The following is a 19071-nucleotide window of genomic DNA, read 5'->3' on the forward strand; positions in this document are numbered from 1 at the left end:
AATACCCGCAGCAGAACAGGGCTGTGAAAGACTAGTTAAACAAGTTCTAGGGGGATAAACTGGAGAAGGCAATGGCACCCCACTCCAGTACTCTTGCCTGGAAAATCCTATGGATGGAAGAGCCTGGTAGGCTGCAGTCCATGGGGTCGCTAAGAGTCGGACACGACTCAGCGACTTCACTTTCACTTTTCACTTTCACGCATTGGAGAAGGAAATGGCAACCCACTCCAGTGTTCTTGCCTGGAGAATCCCAGGGACAGGGGAGGTTTGGTGGGCTGCCGTCTGTGGGGTCGCACAGAGTCGGACACGACTGAAGTGACTTAGCAGCAGCAGCAGCAGCAGCAGGGGGATAAATGTTATAAGAAAACAAAACCTTGAAATTCAAAATGAAAATGTGTAGGATGATGGGAAGGAAAGTGCTCATTAGGTTTAAACCATTTTTAAAAGTTAGTTTTAAATCTTCTCATCAAAAGGAGAGGTCGGGGGGGGGGGGGCGGAAATCCTGCTTGTTCTACTTCATAATAGCTTATCAACAAGCAGTTAATGAACCACAAAACCCAAAATTTGCCTGATTGTGTTATGGAGATTATGCTGCAGTGAAGAATCTGTCAATCCTTTCTAAGAAGCACTTTTCTCCAGCCCAACCCCAGACCCTGCCAAGTGCAATGATGGAAGCCACAGAGCCAAATATGCTCTGGGAAGGAGAACAGAAATGACCTCATTTCAACAATTCCAGTGGCCATGACCTCAGAGCTGAGGTGGGCCAGCAGTTTCAAGGGCTTAACAATGCGCTCCTTTCTCACCAAATGAAATCCCATCCGCAGCTCCAATGCACAAAACATGTATGCACAACACTACAAATGTTCTTACAGATTCATACAACACATACTTACCAAGTGCTTCTTAGTGACCGGGCACCATTCTAGGAGCTAGTAGTACAGTCACTGCCCTGGTGAAGCTCTAGGGGATTTATATCAAACTTAGCAACCCCAAAATTCTACTCAAACTGGGACATGTCACAGCAGCTAGGTTGAAAGCCTCTGATCCAGTCCAGTCCCCTTATTTTCCTGATAGGAAATCTGAGGACAAATCTAACGAAGGGCATCAGTGGACCAGCAAAAAACCCATCAGTTGAGACAACTCAGCAGTCTGGAAGCAGGATGAGCTAATAACTCAGGCATGGGTCCCACAATTCTGAATCCATAGTATAAGCAATTCACAGACATGCAAAACATGGCACCTTGAGTGAACGACGGTCTGTTGACTCTTAATAGGAAGGCAGTAAATGTCTAAGTGTCTAATACAATGTGAAAGGTTTCCATCACAACATAGTTCAAGTGATGGCATTTTATGGCTTACGGTGAGTCAAACCCTGGGGTGGCCACAAAGCTGAAGCTCTTGAATTTGCAGGCTACGGCTGCCAAGTGCCCAGGCCCCCTGATGTGCCCACTCCCCACTTCTGAAATGCAAGTAAGTCCCTCCCTGCATCCCCCACACAACCCACATGCCTAGTCAACTGCTGGCCACTCTCCCTCCCCATCGAAGGAAGAGGCCACTTACTCAAGACACCTCCAAGCCATGGCCGTGCCAAGCTGGCTCTCTGAAGATGAGACTAGCTGCAATGACTCTGTGCAAGGACAAACTCGCGCACACCTCCTGTCCTAGATTTTCCAGCAGGATTTCATACAATTCTGTTCTTCAGGATTCCCAAATGCCTGATAAAAGGTGACATTTCAAACCTGTTTTCACATAACTGAATAAAAAAACTGAAAACAGAAATGTCAGAAAATGGCCTCTGGTTTGGAAAACCCAGAGCTGCAACCAGACGGCCCTCAGAGGCAGGGAGGGAAGAGACAAAGGCCCGTGGCAGCTCCTGGTTCTCACAGGGACCCTCCTACAGCGTCACCCTTAGTCATCACTCTGTGGGAAATCCTGGGGCCACATGAAAGGGCCTGGTGGCACAGCCTTTCTCAGAGCTGAAGTAACAGCTTCACTGTTTTCCTACAGCTGAGAAAACACTTTCTCACAGTTAATTTCTCCATTCCTCAGTCCCTCAAAGCTTCAGAAAGCCTTCTTTTCAGCTCTCCTTGAAGTTTTTCTCTCCCTCCCAATTCTAGCTTGAAGGGGAAGGAATGCATATGTGTGTGCCTGTCCCCCAGGCAAATGTCCACTGTCTGCTTCATCTGAAGAGCTGCCCAGACCCCCAGTGCGCTTTATCAGCAGCCCGCCTACCCTCTTCTGAACCAGGGCCTCAGGGCAGGGTTTGTCAGGACGCTTATTGGACTGCACAGAACTCTCTGACATGTGCAACCCCCCCCCGCCTCCCCCCACTGGCCTCAACCTGAGAAACTTCTTGTTACTGTTCTTAAAACACATCTGCAAAAGGAACCACGGCCACACACGAGGGAGCTCATGAATCATGTTTTCCTATCAAAATATCACAGAAATGAAAGTGTTCTCATACAAGGCCCTCCTCCCCCACCCCAACCTTCACCTTCATATTTTTCATCCATCAGAGCACGGACTGTGCCAGCAAGTAGGGCAGAGGGGAATCTGAGGGTGGTTCTCCCGGGGGCATTCTTCTTAATGAAAGAAGTCACTCATGTTGGGGGTGGTATTCCCTCTGCTGCTTAAAACCACAAAGATAGAGCCCTTCTATCAGGCCTAGACTGTGAACAACAGTACTTCAGCATTAATCAAACAGAGGGAAGACAGAGCTAGGCAGACGCACACACTCAATGAACTATTATTGGGCTGCAAGGTAAACAGGCCCAAGGGGTGGGCAGTTCAGGAAATGGGCCATAATTACTGTTATTTGTTCAGTCAAACCTAGCATTTCTCAAGCCAACTGGGTGGAGTGGACAGAGGGTGGATGGAGTAGAGGGCTCCAAGGGAGAGTCTGGATCTGTCTGGCCCCTCCTTCCCCCGCCCCCGACCAGGGAAATCCAAGGCCTGGTTCAAAGAGCCCAAGCTTGGGAGTTGGCAGGATGGGGTCATGGTAGGGCTGAGGGATGGAGTCTCTGAAGCGGGGAGCCCCCACCCTCTATGGAGAGGGAGGAATCAGCCAGCAGGAGGCCTGAGCACCCACGCAAGAAGCGGGGAGGATGGGCGCGGCAATGAAGTCAAAGCGCTTAGCGTACCTCCCTGGACCTTGACTTGGTGGTGGAGGCGGGAGGGGGAGGCCTGGGAAGCTACGAGCTGCTGGAGTGAAGAGAAAGCAGGTCTGGTGGGGGTGTGGTGTGAGCACAGGACCACGGACAAGAGCCTGGACCAGGGGATAGTCAGAGGAAGTGCAGGAAGGCCCCCAAACAGATTGGCCCAGGGCAGAACATGACTGGCAAATTCCTAAGTACCCGAGCTCCATGGTGCCTAGTGAGGGCCGCAGCGTGGGCATCACTGGGCGCCCGTCAGGTCTCAGAATTAGAACCTGCATTTAATAAGCTCCCCAGGTGATTTGTGGCTCCTTCAAAGTTGTGCCCAAGCTCAGGGAACCCGGGGAGGGCTTCTCTTCTGCAGTGGCATGGCCTCCTGTTCCGTGGATACGGAACAAGCCAAAGGCAGGCGCGGCCGTGTGTTTAAGGAAGACATTCCATTCCCCTCACAGCAAGTTCCTCAGTCTCCACTCAGGAGGACTCCTCAGGAATGGCAGATGGGGAACACACATCTCCAGGGGGATCGAGCACTGTTTCAGTATGCCAAGGGGATTGCAACAGACAAGTGAACAGTCCCTGAAAAAGATGTCATTAAATAATTTAATACAAAAATGCTCATGGACACATCTCTAGGAAAAGACAGAGAAAACAGACTAAAGTATTAACCGGAGCTGTGATTTTAAATCATGTTTGTCTTCTTTACCTTGTCCCTGTTTTTCCAGATTTTCAACATTAGGAAGGATTTAAAAAAGAAAAGTATGCAAAATCTTAATAGGTGAAGAATAAAAGAATAGAAATCTTCTGACCCAGGAAAAAAGTACAAAGCCCACTTAATTTGCTACCTTCCACATAGGCTATGCCTTGCTATTTTATTTCTAAAGTTCATTCCCTTGGGGTATGTTATAGAACAAGAAAACCTTGGCAAAATCAAAAATATCAGAAGGGAAGAAATACCATACAATGAGTTTCAAGGATCATTTTATTTACAACGCCCAACCTCACCCTCTGGAGTGAGCCCCCCTAAGACGCTGCTTTGACGTGGGGAGCATCCTGCTGTACCATCCTCCCTGCGGAAGAGTCACCCCACCCCACAACCAGGGAGGGACCACTGTTCTGAGGTCGTTTCTCATGGCACGGCAAAGCTCTGCTGGCCCACTGTCTGCAGCCATTATTTCTCACCATCACAGGCAAGTTCAGGGTCTACAACTTGAGAATTCGTGATACGGTGCTCCGTGAACATACATTTACTCTATAAGAACAAAACTGGGCCACATGGAGCTAGACCCGAAACTGTGGCCTCATCTACTCCATCCCCAGAGTCTTACGCTGTGTTCCTTCTCCCACTCCTGGGTCACACGCTGGGCCAAAGGGTCTGTTACTGAAATTAAATCACTGTAGTTTTCTCCTTAACTTGCAGGAACAAAATATAATACAGTTTTGGTTTTTTTTTTAAATTTCTATATTCTTGCTGCTCTGGTATCTGGGGCCTAACTGACCTAAAAGGGACTGCTCCTTTCAGGGCTAGCTAATTCCTGAACGAAACTGCAAGTTGCTCAGTTGTGTCCACCTTTTGCGACTCCGTGGAATACAGTCCATGGAATTCTCCAGGCCAGAATACTGGAGTGGGTAGCCTTTCCCTCCTCCAGGGGATCTTCCCAACCCAGGGATCGAACTCAGGTCTCCTGCATTGCAGGCGGATTCTTTACCAACGGAGCTATCAGGGAAGCCCGCTAGCTAATCCCTAGATGTAGCAAATAAATCCTCTACAAGTAAACCTTTCACATGTAAACTAGTCAGCCCAGGGTCATACTCTGAATCACCCCAACTATCTGGCTCTTAGACTCCAGGAAGTAATATTTCTCTGCCCTGACCATCCCAGCATCACATACCAGACGTAGACACCACCTCCTCTATGCCCCACAGCCCACTGACATTACCCAAACCAGCCAACCCTAAACGTGCTCACCCTGCCCTGCCTTCCCAAGGAAGCCACAATAAAGACTCCTGCCCATGACCTTCCCTCACTCCTCCTGACCCTGCTGCTTCCCCATGAGGCCCTGTATGGCATGGGGACCCCTGACAAACTATCTTTTCAATAGCAGTCATCTCTTGATCTGTTGGCTTCACCACACTCAAAAGATAATTAAACCTACATTTTAAAACATACCCCCCAAATGGCCTCATTTTCTCAATTTTCATTTCTTAATTCCATATATTTTTCCTTAAGCCTTCACCACATGCTCTCAATTATATATGGACAGATGGCAAACAGAAAGAACACATCATAAATATTAATAAAAAGCTAGGAATTAGAAGATGACATTTAGCTTGCTTTTTCAAGAATAAATGCTTGGGATTTTATAGGACATATATATAATAATTACATTCTGCTATATAATCATATCTAGTTCATATCACTAACTTTCTCATAGTGCTCAGTAAGGAACTCCACGCTTTACAGAGAGTATCTCACCCCAAGGACAAGTTTGAGATTCAGTGTTCTAATCAAATTAAAACTCATCTCACAGAGTAACTTGAAGCATTCCAAAGCAAGAAAAACAAAACAAAAAGAAGGAGCTACCAGGAACAAACAGAAATCCATTTAACCTTTGATGATAAAATGTGTCCCACTCACCAGCTAGACAGCAAGAAGGGCCTGACTGCCAGGCATTTTAGCCAACATCTAGTTTTCCCAAAGAAGGCAAGGGAGAAACTGGGGAAAACTAGAAAAAACAGGGTAAGATAAGCAGCAAAAATAAAATTAACATAAGCAACAGCTACTGACAAGTGTGTACAAAAACAACTCATTGAGCACCTATTAAGTAAAACATAGACCTAAGCCTGGTGTGCTGCAGTCCATGGGATCGCAGAGTCGGATGTGACTTAGTGACTAACAACAATACCTCACTAGATTCTTCATTTACACTACAGAATTTAATGTTCACCATAACCCTGTTGTTATCATCAACCTCTACTACAGATGGAAAAGTTGATCAAATAATAGAGGTATGCCTAGCAGGTGGAAGAACTGGGATTTCTGCCTCAGTTGGGCGTCACCCATCTCCATCTCTATTTAAGGTACCAAGGTTTAATTATCAGCATAACATTTTAATCATACCTTCAGAAACTTCCTCCCATTCTATCCTGATAACCATCCTCTGCAGCAAACATGGAGTGTAACTTTATTCCCACTACAGAGATGAACGTAAAGCCTTGAACTCATCCTTGTTCTTTCGAATACAGCATCCTCAAGGACGAGAGCAGTGAGCAGCAAAACCCTGAAGGCGCAAGGACGGGAGACTTGTAACAGAGGAAAGATAAAGACAGCAGCTCTGCCACCTCAACAGTGCCCTGGAAGCACAGGGTGGGTTTGTGTGCATGTGTGACAAGCACCTACACATACACGTGTGTGTCTGCACATATGCAGGTGCACCTAAGAAGAGCAAATTAAACTCTAGGGACAGAACAAAGCCCCAGCCCTACTTCAAAGCATCAAACTTTGCAGCAAGTTCTACAAGTTAAGAATGCAAAGAATTATATGCTGTTCTGCCATTAAAACACTGGAAATTAAAGCTATGAGTGTCTTCAAAAAAAAGAAAGAAAGAAACCTGGGAGTGTCTTAAACACAACCAGGGAGATCGTTCTACCCAGTTCAGTCTAGTCACTCACTCGTGTTCAATTCCGCGACCCCATAGACTGCAGCACGCCGGGCTTCCCTGTCCATCACCAACTCCCAGAGCTTGCTCAAACTCATGTCCATTGAGTCGGTGATGCCATCCAGCCATCTCGTCCTCTGTCGTCCCCTTCTCCTTCTGCCTTCAATCTTTCCCAGCATCAGGGTCTTTTCTAAGGAGTCAGTTCTTCGCATCAGGTACTCATAAATAATAGCTACAAACAATTTCTTAAACATTTCCTCTGTATCAGGGCACTATACTAAGGTGTTTCAAGACATTTTTTGATTTAACCTTTTGCGGGGAGGGGGTACCAAAGCCTGTGGGATCTTAGTTCCCCAACCAGGAACTGAACCCACGCTCCCTGCAGTAGCAGTGCAGGGTCCTAACCACAGAACCACCAGGAATCCCCTGATTCAACCTTCAAGAGCACTATGATACATCACGACCCCCATTTTATAGAGGAGGAAACCTCAGCCTCTGACTGCAAAGCCCATCAGAATTCCAAAAACTGTTTTCGCATCACCTCATCCCCTGGAGACTTGGAGTACACTGTTTTGAAGCCTCTTCCACATGCCTCCATACAGAGACATAAAATCAAGAGAGCCTCTAAAGCACCGTCATGCACACGAGATCTGAGGCCCATCAGATCTGCATCTTCCTCACCGGCCCTCACTCGGCACCGTACCAGAGGCCTGTTACATGAAAGCACAGCCACGGTCTCCAGCATCAAAGTATCATTCTGTGGCAGAGGGCACATCACCCCCAACATGAGTGATTTCTTTCATTAAAAAGAATGCCCCCGGGAGAACCACCCTCAGATTCCCCTCTGCCCTGCTTGCTGGCACAGTCCGTGCTCTGATGGATGAAAAATATGAAGGTGAAGGTTGGGGTGGGGGAGGAGGGCCTTGTATGAGAACATTTTCATTTCTGTGATATTTTGATAGGAAAACATGATTCATGAGCTCCCTCGTGTGTGGCTGTGGTTCCTTTTGCAGATGTATTTTAAGAACAGTAACAGGAAGTTCAGGTTGGGGCCGGGGGGGTTGCACGTGTCTGAGAGTTCTGTGCGGTCCGATGCCATCGAGACGTCCTGTCCCTGAATGAAAGCATCCTGACAAACCCTGCCACGCTGTCCTGAGGCCCTGGCTCAGAAGAGGGTAGGCGGGCTGCTGATAAAGCGCACTGGGGGTCTGGGCAGCTCTTCAGATGAAGCAGACAGTGGACATTTGCCTGGGGGACGGGCACACACCTCTTCATTCTAAAAAGCATTTGGCATTGTTTACTTTTCTTGTAAGTTGTGGCAGCGGTAGTAATAATTTTTTTTTTATAGTAGAAAATTATATTGTGTATTGTAGGTGCCAGGTGAGGTCCTAAATTCCTAACATAGATTCATTTCATCCTCAAATCCTCTGATGCCGATACAATTTACCAGTTTTTCAATGGTATTTTTGCCATCTTTTCACAAATGAGAAAGTACTACTGAACCTTTTGGCGTGAAAATGTACTACATTAAGAATCAGAAAAAAATTTAGAAACTATCCTGACTTTGAATGAGTGACGGAAAGAGAAAAAGTTAAAAAAAAATGTTGATTCCAGTTTTTCTCTTTTTCACAAATGAAAAAACTGAGGTCAGCAGAAGTGAAGCAACTTTCCAAAGGTCCTGAGAACTGAACTCAACCAGCCAGGTCCTAACAGTAAAACCCAAACCTTTATGGTACCACCTGTAAGACGGAGTGGGTATCAAGAGGTCCTGAGAACTGAACTCAACCAGCCAGGTCCTAACACTCAAACCCAAACTTTATGGAGCACACATCAGGAGGTGCTGAGTTAGTTAGTTCAATTGCTCAGTCAAGTTCGACTCTTTGGACCTCATGGATGCCAGGCCTCCCTGTCCATCACCAATTCCCGGAGTCCACTCAAACCCATGTCCATTGAGTCGGTGATGCTATCTAACCATCTCCTCCTCTGTCACCCCCTTCTCCCACCTTCAACCTTTACTGGTATCAGGGTCTTTTCCAATGAGTCAGCCCTTTGCATCAGGTGGCCAAAGTATTGGAATTTCAGCTTCAGCATCAGTCCTTCCAATGAATATTCAGGACTGATTTCCTTTAGGGTGGATTGGTTGGATCTCCTTGCAGTCCATGGGACTCTCAAGAGTCTCCTCCAGCACCACAAGTCAAAAAAATCAATTCTTCGGCACTCAACTTTCTTTATATTCCAACTCTCACATCCATACATGACTACTGAAAAAACCATATCCTTGACTAGATGGACCTTTGTTGGCAAAGTAATGTCTCTGTTTTTAATATGCTGTCTAGGTTGGTCATAACTTTTCTTATTTCATGGCTGCAGTTACCATCTGCAGTGATTTTGGAGCCCAAGAAAATAAAGTCTGTCACTGTTCCCATTGCTTCCCCATCTATTTGCCATGAAGTGATGGGACCAGATGCTATGATCTTAGTTTTCTGAACGCTGAGTTTTAAGCCAACTTTTTCACTCTCATCTTTCACTTTCATCAAGAGGCTCTTTAATTCTTCTTCACTTTCTGCCATAAGGGTGGTGTCATCTGCATATCTGAGGTTACTGATATTTCTCCCGGCAATCTTGATTCCAGCTTGTGCTTCATCCAGCTCAGCATTTCTCATGATGTACTCTGCATGTAAGTTAGAAAAGCAGGGTGACAATATACAGTCTTGACAAACTGTTGTTCCATGTCCAGTTCTATTTGTTGCTTCCTGACCTGCATACAGGTTTCTCAGGAGGCAGGTAAGGTGGTCTGGTATTCCGATCTCTTGAAGAATTTTCCACAGTGTGTTGTGATACACATAGTCAAAGGCTATGGCATAGTCAATAAAGCAGAAATAGATGTTTTTCTGGAACTCTCCTGCTTTTTTGATGATCCAACGGATGTTGGCAATTTGATCTCTGGTTCCTCTGCCTTTTCTAAATCCAGCTTGGACATCTGGAAGTTCATGGTTCACGTACTGTTGAAGCCTGGCTTGGAGAATTTTGAGCATTATTTACTAGCGTGTGAGATGAGTGCAATTGTGCGGTAGTTTGAGCATTCTTTGGCATTGCCTTTCTTTGGGATTAGAGTGAAAAGTGGCCTTTTCCAGTCCCATGGCCACTGCTGAGTTTTCCAAATTTGCTGGCATATTGAGTGTAGCACTTTCACAGCATCATCTTTTAGGATTTGAAATAGCTCAACTGGAATTCCATCATCTCCTCTAGCTTTGTTCACAGTGATGCTTCCTAAGGCCCACTTGACATCACATTCCAGGATGTCTGGCTCTAGATAAGTGATCACACCATGATGATTATCTGGGTCATGAAGATCTTTTTCGTATAGTTCTTCTGTGTATTCTTGCCACCTCTTCTTAATATCTTCTGCTTCTGTTAGGTCCATACCATTTCTGTCCTTTATTGTGCCCATCTTTGCATGAAATGTTCCCTTGGTATCTCTAATTTTCTTGAAGAGACCTCTAGTCTTTCCCATTCTATTGTTTTCCTCTATTTCTTTGCATTGATCACTAAGAAAGGCTTTCTTATCTCTCCTAGGTATTCTTTGGAACTCTGCATTCAAATGGGTATATCTTTCCTTTTCTCCTTTGCCTTTTGCTTCTCTTCTTTTCACAGCTATTTGTAAGGCCTCCTCAGACAACCATTTTGCCTTCTTTTTCTTGGGCATGGTCTTGATCACTGCCTCCTGTATCATGTCACAAACCTCCGTCCATAGTTCTTCAGGCACTCTGTCAGATCTAATTCCTTGAGTCTATTTGTCACTTCCACTGTATAATCATAAGGGATTTGATTTAAGTCATACCTGAATGGTCTAGTGGTTTTCCCTACTTTCTTCAATTTAAGTCAGAATTTGGCAATAAGGAGTTCCTGATCTGAGCCACAGTCAGCTCCTGGTCTTGTTTTTGCCAACTGTATACAGCTTCTCCATCTTTGGCTGCAAAGAATATAGTCAATCTGATTTCAGAACTGACTATCTGGTGGTGTCCATGTGTAGTGTCTTCTCTTGTGTTGTTGGAAGAGGGTGTTTGCTATGACCAGTGTGTTCTCTTGACAAAACTCTATTAGCCTTTGCCCTGCTTCATTCTGTACTTCAAGCTAAATTAGCCTGTTATTCCATGTATTTCTTGACTTCCTACTTTTGCATTCCAGTCCCCTATAATGAAAAGGACATCTTTTTGGGGTGTTAGTTCTAGAAGGTCTTGTAGGTCTTCATAAAACCATTCAACTTCAGCTTCTTCAGCATTACTGTTTGAGGCATAGACTTGGATTACTGTGATATTGAATGGTTTGCCTTGGAAACGAATAGAGATCATTCTGTCATTTTTGAGATTGCATCCGAGTACTGCATTTCAGACTCTCTTGTTGACTATGATGGCTACTCCATTTCTTCTAAGGGATTCTTGCCCACAGTAGGAGATATAAAGGTCATCTGAATTAAATTCAATCATTCCAGTCCATTTTAGTTCGCTGAGTCCTAAAATGTTGATGTTCACTCTTGCCATCTCCTGTTTGACCACTTTCAATTTGCCCTGATTCATGGAGCTAACATTCCAGGTTCCTATGCAATATTGCTCTTTACAGCATCGGATCTTGCTTCTATCACCAGTCACATCCACAACTGGGTGTTGTTTTTGCTTTGGCTCCATCTCTTCATTCTTTCTGGAGTTATTTCTCCACTGATCTCGAGTATCATATTGGGCACCTACCAACCTGGGAGTTCATCTTTCAGTGTCCTATCTTTTTGCCTTTTCATACTGTTCATGGGGTTCTCAAGGCAAGAATACTGAAGTGGTTTGCCATTCCCTTCTCCAGTGGACAAGGTTTTGTCAGAACTCTCCACCATGACCTGTCCATCTTGGGTGGCCCTACACGGCACTGCTCATAGTTTCATTGAGTTAGACAAGGTTTGTGGTCCATGTCCTCAAACTCTAACCATCCTTTATCAGTAATCTTTGCTCCTCTTTTCTCATATCTTTCTAATTCTTTCTCAGTATATTGTGGTTTTTCCTGTTTCATAGGACCTGTCAAGATCAAAGGCGTCTGTAGTGAAAGGGTTTCATAAAGCACCGCCTTTCTGGTTGACAGTCAGCCCACTGATTACCCTTGGCTACCTTACTCCAGTCCCTGCTGTGCCCTTTGCAATGCGTGACAGCTACTTCTTTAGGACAATATATAGCAGTTAAAAGTCTCTCAGTCTCTATGAAATGCTTACTAGATTCTCCTGTTGCCGTTTTAAACTGTCATGGCCATGCAGTATCCCTAGGAAGATCAGGGGTGTCTTCTTTAAGCTCTGGGGATCAAATCTATCCCAGTTTTTCAGGATACAGTTCAAAGGAGTGAGGCTGGAATTGTTAGTTCCCATCTTGTCTGCTTTAAATCCACCAAGGTTGTCCAAATGACTGGAAAATCTCAGTAACATTCCAAACAAAAACCAGATCAAGTTCAAGGGAAGTTGTGATGCTCATTGTCCTTGCAGGAGTCCACATGGTATGAAGGAGCACTGTGGGAAGAGTCCATTAGTAGCCACCATGTCTTGGGTCCTCTCGATGGCTTCCTGGCTGCAACAAGAGGTGCTGAGATGTGAACTCAACCAGCCAGGTCCTAACACTCAAACCCAAACCTTTGTGTGCCATCTGTAAGACGGAGTGGCCATCAAGAGTGCTGAGACGCAGTCACGATACGATGATATTCTACAGAGAGGGATGATGTTTAAAAGTTTCTACCAATTATTTTGGACTCTAGTTTTAAAAACAGACACTAAGCATAAAATAGAATGAAACTGAATTCGGCACTTGCAGCAAGCCTAAAATCTGAACTACAATCCAAACCTTTTATTATTAGCCATCTTCTTTCAACAATTACATTAAGTAAAAAAAAAAATTAAGTTGCCTGCATACTCAATCAATGATTCTGCACAAAATGTCCATTTCTAAACTGTTCCATGATTCACATTTTTCCTGCTGCTGACATTAGAATACCTCCCACGCTTTCTAATAAAAAAAAACAAAACTCTTCCAAATGAATTACACAACAAGATACAAAAGCAAAAGATAGAAAACAAAAATTATATTTAGATTTAAAGCAAATTTCATAAGTTCAGAAGACCCTCTCTCCCTCAAAATACAACCTCAATACTTCACATACATAGAAGAAAAAATTTGCTTCTAATTTAATTACTAGGGGTTATCTCTTCAGAGACTGCATAAAACAAAATAGTTTTCTGACTAACCTTTGAAGTTATCAAATAACTGAAAAGTGATCAATATAAACAAACAAGAATTTGAACTCACCACATTAAACATTCACAGTTTAAGTCAACACTAGGCAAGGGTAGAAGTAAACAAAGTTCAGAAACTTGCTCCCTAATGTAGGTAGGAATCTCTTGGCTGGTGGAATAATGCAAACAGACTTATTACTCCATATCAAAGCGATAATGATGACATCTGTAAGAAACACGTGAGACCCAAGTCCTCAGCCCACATTCCTGGCATATAAAAGTGTTCAACATTAGCTTGTACTAAATGCTCATTCCATCTAATACAAGGTCACTTAACATCTCTGCACCTCCATCACTTCATCTACAAAATAGAAATAATAGTAGTTCCAACACCATAGGACAGAAAATGTAGTAAAACACTTAGAACAACATTATTGTAGGTACCAACATTATTCTTCTCGCCCTCAAAAAGGAAGCTCGGAGGCTTATAGGACTGGGATCTGAACCTAGTTGTTGCAAAGTAGCTGGCATCTTATATCCTCCAACTCAAACCTGGAGCTGATGCTTAGGGAGATTTTCCTGGCTGCCAGCTCTCTTCCCACTGCACAAGGGACAAGAGGACAGGGAACGTAAGGGTTCTCTTCTTCTTGGCAACTCAACCTGCTCCAGTAACTCGCAACTTCAGCATCCTCAGTCCCATCACCCAAACCTCACATCTAACCAAAAAGTTATTCCCCCTTGCATTTCAGTTTCTCTCAAGGTGTTTGGTGACGGGTGGGAGGGCATGTTTCATAACTACCTAAACAACAAACAATAACAAAGGGAACTGTTCCCACTTCGGCAGCATTCACGTCCCAATGCTAGGATGGACTCTCACACGTGGACTTCTCCCAGCCTGTGAGACACTTACTTTTGTTACTACCCCAACCATAGCAATGAGAAGCTTAGCTCATGGAAATGAGCTGCCCATGTTCATAGCTTATTAAGGGTGAGGACAGGCCCTAAAAGCAAATGTGATTTAAAGTCAGCACTCTTAACTGCCTCACCACACTAAACGTGGAAAAGAAAAAAAGAGGAATTGGCACTTTTAAAAACAATAATTGTTTTGGAAAATCCAATCAAAATTTATTTTCCAATTAAGCTATTGCTTAATAAATGACAATATTACATGAAGAACTGGCTAGTGCTTCATACAGCAAGGAAGGGTACTTCAGTCAGTCCAGACAACTCCATGACTCAGGAGCACAGTTTAACTGTGATATAGGGATGACTCCAGTTTCTACTGCCACAGTATTTATACTTTGTGATTTGTACAAACAAAACCATCTCTCATGCCTCCAACAACATCTACTACAACTCTGTGTAACTTATAATTAGACCTCTCTAAATACTTAATTTCATGATCACATGAAGAAATGAGTCAACTCTCTAAGAATGACTGGTCATCAGTCCCCAAACTGCAACCTCCAGCCCACTGATCAACAGTCCCACTGTGTCCAAACCCCAGATGAGTAATTGCTCCAACATAGGGTCAATTTCAAAAACAGAATTGAGAGCCTAAAAATAAACCAAATTTATGGTTAATTAATTTCTGCCAAGTGGGCTGAGTTAATTCACGAAGGAAAATGACACTCTTTTCTTTTTTTCAGCTTTATTGTGATAAAATTGACAAAACTGTAAAGATACTTAAAATGCACATTATGATATACATTGAAAGGATTCTGCCCATCTAGTTAATTACCACATCCATTGCCTCACATATTTATCTTTTTGTGTGTGAGAATGTTTCAGTTCTCTCTTAGCAAATTTCAATTATATAATAGTGTTATATAAGAGTGTTATCAACTATAGTCACCATGTTATATATTAATATTAGATCCTCAGGTCTTATTCATCTTGTAGCTGAAAGTCTGTACCCTATAACCAACATTTGCTTATTTCCCCCAACCCCTAGCAACTACTTTTCTATTGTTTTTGTGAGTTTGACATTTTATTTAGATTCCAAGTATAAGTGATACCAAGCAATATTTGCCTTTGTGCTTCTGACTTACTTAACATAATGCCTCAAGGTCTATTTGTGTTGTTGTACATCTTATCTCTTTATCTGTTGATGGACACTTAGGTTGGAAAAAAACAATATTTTCAATAAATGGTGCTAGAACTGGATATCCAAATGCAAAAGAATAAAGTTGGACCTCTTCATTATACCATACACAAAAAAATGAACTCGAAAAGTGGACCAAAGACCTAAACCTGTGATCTAAAACTATGAAACTCTTAGAAGAAAACACAGGACTAGATCTTCATAACCTTGGGTTGGGCAAAGCTTTTTTAGAGGAAAGACGAGAGGATAAGCAAGAAAAGAAAAAAAGATACATTAGACTACATCAAAATCAAAAACTTTTTTAAGCTGCAAGTGATACCATCAAGAAAGTGAAAAGATAACTCACAGAATGAGAGGGAACACATGCAAATCACACGTCTTATAGAGCTAGTATCTAGAATATAAAAAGAACTCTTAAATTAAAAAAAACCAATTTAGCAATGAGCAAAGAACCCAGTTCAATCACTGGGTTGGGAAGACCCCCTGGAAAGTGAATGGCATCCCACTGCACTAATCTTGTCTGGAAAATTCCATGGACAGAGGAGCCTGGCAGGCTACAGTTCGTGGGGCTACAAAGAGTCAGACATGACTGAGCAACTGAGCATCATAAAGGATTTGAATTGACATTTCTCCAAAGAATAATATGAATGGACAATAAGCACCTGAAAAGATGCTCAACATCATCAGTTATTAGGGAAATCAAAACCAAATAAGATAACACGTCACACACTAGAATGGATAGAATCCAAATTTTTTAAAAAAGAGGAAAAAGTGTTGGTGAGGATATGGATAAATTAGAACCCACATACACTGCTGGTGGGAATATAAGATATAGCAGCCTCTTTGGAAAACTACTTATTTGAAACAGCCATAAAGTGGAAATAATCTAAACAGCTACCAACTGGAAAAATAGGTGAGTAAAATGTGGTATACTGCATAGAAAGGAATGAAGTATTGACACATACTACTGCTCAGATGAATCTGGAAAACAAGTTAAGTGAAAGAAGCCTGTCATAAAAGTCACGTAAAAGTTTACAGTTCCATTCACATACAATATCCAGGAGAGGTAAATCGTTCAAGTCAGCAAGTGAATTAGTGGTTGTCAGGGCTCTGAAGAGGTCGGAGCAGAAACTGGAAACAACTGCTAATGATCACAGAGGTGATGAAAATGTCCTAATATTAGACTGTAGTGATGGCTATAAAACTGTGAATATACTAAAAAACACTGAATTTTAACATTTTAAATGGATGAGCTATGTATGTGAACTACATCTCAAAATTATTTTTTAAAATTTTTATAAGGAATTTCTTTAAATAAAAAATAATCTAGTATAGTCATATCTAGACAAATAAGAAAGTATTTGAGCTTCCCTGGTGGCTTAGTGGTAAAGAATCCACCTGTCAGTGCAGGAGATGTGGGTTCAGTTGCTGGGTTGGGGAGATCTCCTGGAGGAAGAAATAGCAACCCACTCCAGTATTCTTGCCTGTGAAATCCCATGGACAGAGGAACTCTGGCGGGCTATAGTCCATGGGGTTGCAAAGATTCGGACATGACTGAGAGACTAAAAAACAACAATAAAGGAAGTATCCCCCCCCCAAAAAAAGAAAGAAAAGAAACCTCAAATAATTTTTAAAGGTTGGATATTTCTGCTCACCAGAGAAGTAAACGCTTGGGCACTGCTCCAATTCCACTTTAAGAATAAAAATAAAACCATGAGGCTTTTTGAACACCTGTTAATTTAAACAGGAATAAAGCATCCCCAAGGGCAAATTCCCAGCACTTTGGAGCTGAAATTGTTCTCTGTGATTCTTAAAATATTGGTCAGCTGTCAAATGCTTTGTAAAGTTTACATTAAGTGTTTCATGGATCTTTCCACACTGAGTTTTCTTGAGACTGCACAGTTTAGAAATGGCTGATTCTTAGTTCTGGAGCTCCCCTTCCTCTAACAATTTTCTTCTACCAAAAAGAGGCCTTTCAATACTTCCTAGTGACCCACAGCCTGCTGCAGCACTCTGACAAAGACTGATTTGACAGCTTAACTATAATCTTGGCACCCACTTTTAGGAGTGGCACACTTTTTTTTTTCTAGTTCTATTCACCTCAGTACATTTTAGTCAAGAAAAGCCTCATTTACATATGTAAACTGTGGGTGGGGGCAGATAAAAATAAATTACATCCTTTACCAACTGTTATGGAACCAAACTGATAATCTCAGTTTCCTGTTTCCTTGGACTCAGGCTGCCAATCACCAGAACTGGCTCTTAACTACTCAACTGTACGGCCTCCGGACTATGCACACAAAAAAGCAACTAAATGCACACTGGAAAAATTTCTAAATGAACTCTCTCACCGTAAAGCATGCTTTTCCTTCTCCTATCAAACACACTTTATCTAACTAGCTTAAACACTCAACCTTCATACGATACTTCCAAGCAACATTTAAAGTAAACTATGCTCAAAATACAACCTACCATCTGTATGTCAAGTTTTGAACACATATTATGGGAGTCAAGGTGGTGTGATGGTCGAATTATCTACATTGCTGTGCCCTTCTTCCATCTGTATATGCACTACAGGAAGGAGGAGCCAGTCCACGCTGCAGTTTTAAACTATACGAAAAAATGATCAAGGCCAAAGCCCTGAATGGTTCTTATCTGGGCAGCACCATCCCACCCTTCTGTGGCTTTGTGGGTTGTTGTTAATAAAGGTGGCGGCAGTGTTTTTACAAAGACTGTTGAGTGTTATTGACATCTGACTGGCTCAGCTTAGACACTGCATGTTACCAGGCATACTATTAATAAATACCAGCTCAGGACTCCCTCAAGAGAAAGAACTGCTTCACCCAAAATACAAACAGCACTGCCCCTAGGACCCACTAGTTAAGATCATTCCTCCCAAATGCCGCAACTCAATTATTTACAGCTTTTTCTTCAACTCTTCCAATAATAGCCTTATAGAATTGATAACTGTTTTTGATGAGGAGCTCCTGATTTTGCTTATAGTAACTCAAGCATTTATACTAATCTCAGTCTTAGAAAGACTGGGAAGGGGGAATGGCAGGACAGTGCTGGGAGGAGGAGAAGCGGGGCATCTAAAACCTGGGAATATGGCTGGTCTCACAATGAAGGGCAGATGGGAGAAACAGCCCCTTCCAGCACTCTGCACCCTGCTTCCTTTCTGCCACGCCACAGCAGGAAAGTGAAGTCAGAGCCTTAGCTCTGCTGGACCTCTGGCTTCCAAGAAAATACAATCCCATGATAACCCACGTCCCTCTCCTCCCCTCCCCATCCCACCCCATCATAAGGAAATAATTTACTGCTTCACGCTTTTCAAAGCCTGCAGCCAGAAGCCACTGCTGGGTATAACAATTTGCATAGAGGGCCTTGTTGGTTAACCAGCTCAATCTAAATAGCCTAATACCCCTTACTCAGCAACCTGCAACTTTCACAAACTATATGGCTCAGTAAGAAATAAGAAAGTACATTCTTAAAACCGCTTTCTGTTAAAGCACATGATCCACAGAGCAGAACTTCATGGAAAAATAATTCAAACGACTGCTTGGGAGTTTAAGAGAAGAGAGGGGACAAAAGGTTTAAACTGATTTTACTGCAGCAAAATACAGTGGGAAAAAAAAGTGCAATGTCAGCTATAAGATTATATTTAAAATCTGTATCCATGGGCTTCCCTGGTGGCTCAGTGGTAAAGAATCCACCTGTCAATGCAGAGGCCATGGGTTCAATCCCTGGTCCAGGGAGATCCCACATGCCACAGAGCAACTAAGCCTGTGTGCCACGACTACTGAGCCCATCTGCTGCAACTACTGCCGTCTGTCCACCCTAGAGACTGTGCTCCACGACGGAGAAGCCGCCACGCTGAGAAGTCCGGTGCACCACAGCTTGAGA

The 19071-nt window shown here is 43.2% G+C and overlaps 1 protein-coding gene across 2 annotated transcripts in view; it reads right to left on the minus strand.

The window, feature by feature from the left end:
* SERINC5 (serine incorporator 5) overlaps window positions 1-19071 on the minus strand; it is a 103175-nt gene that overhangs the window by 67826 nt on the left and 16278 nt on the right. The window contains exon 1 of one of the 2 annotated variants that reach the window (XM_043470767.1): window positions 1561-1843. The exons of the other annotated variant lie outside the window; for it this stretch is intronic. The gene's annotated coding sequence lies outside the window, so the exon portion shown is untranslated. Of the gene's footprint in view, window positions 1-1560; window positions 1844-19071 lie in introns of those variants that run through there. 2 annotated transcript variants of the gene reach the window in all.

This window comes from Cervus canadensis, chromosome 6 (genome assembly GCF_019320065.1).
Source record: "Cervus canadensis isolate Bull #8, Minnesota chromosome 6, ASM1932006v1, whole genome shotgun sequence".
NCBI lineage: Eukaryota > Metazoa > Chordata > Mammalia > Artiodactyla > Cervidae > Cervus > Cervus canadensis.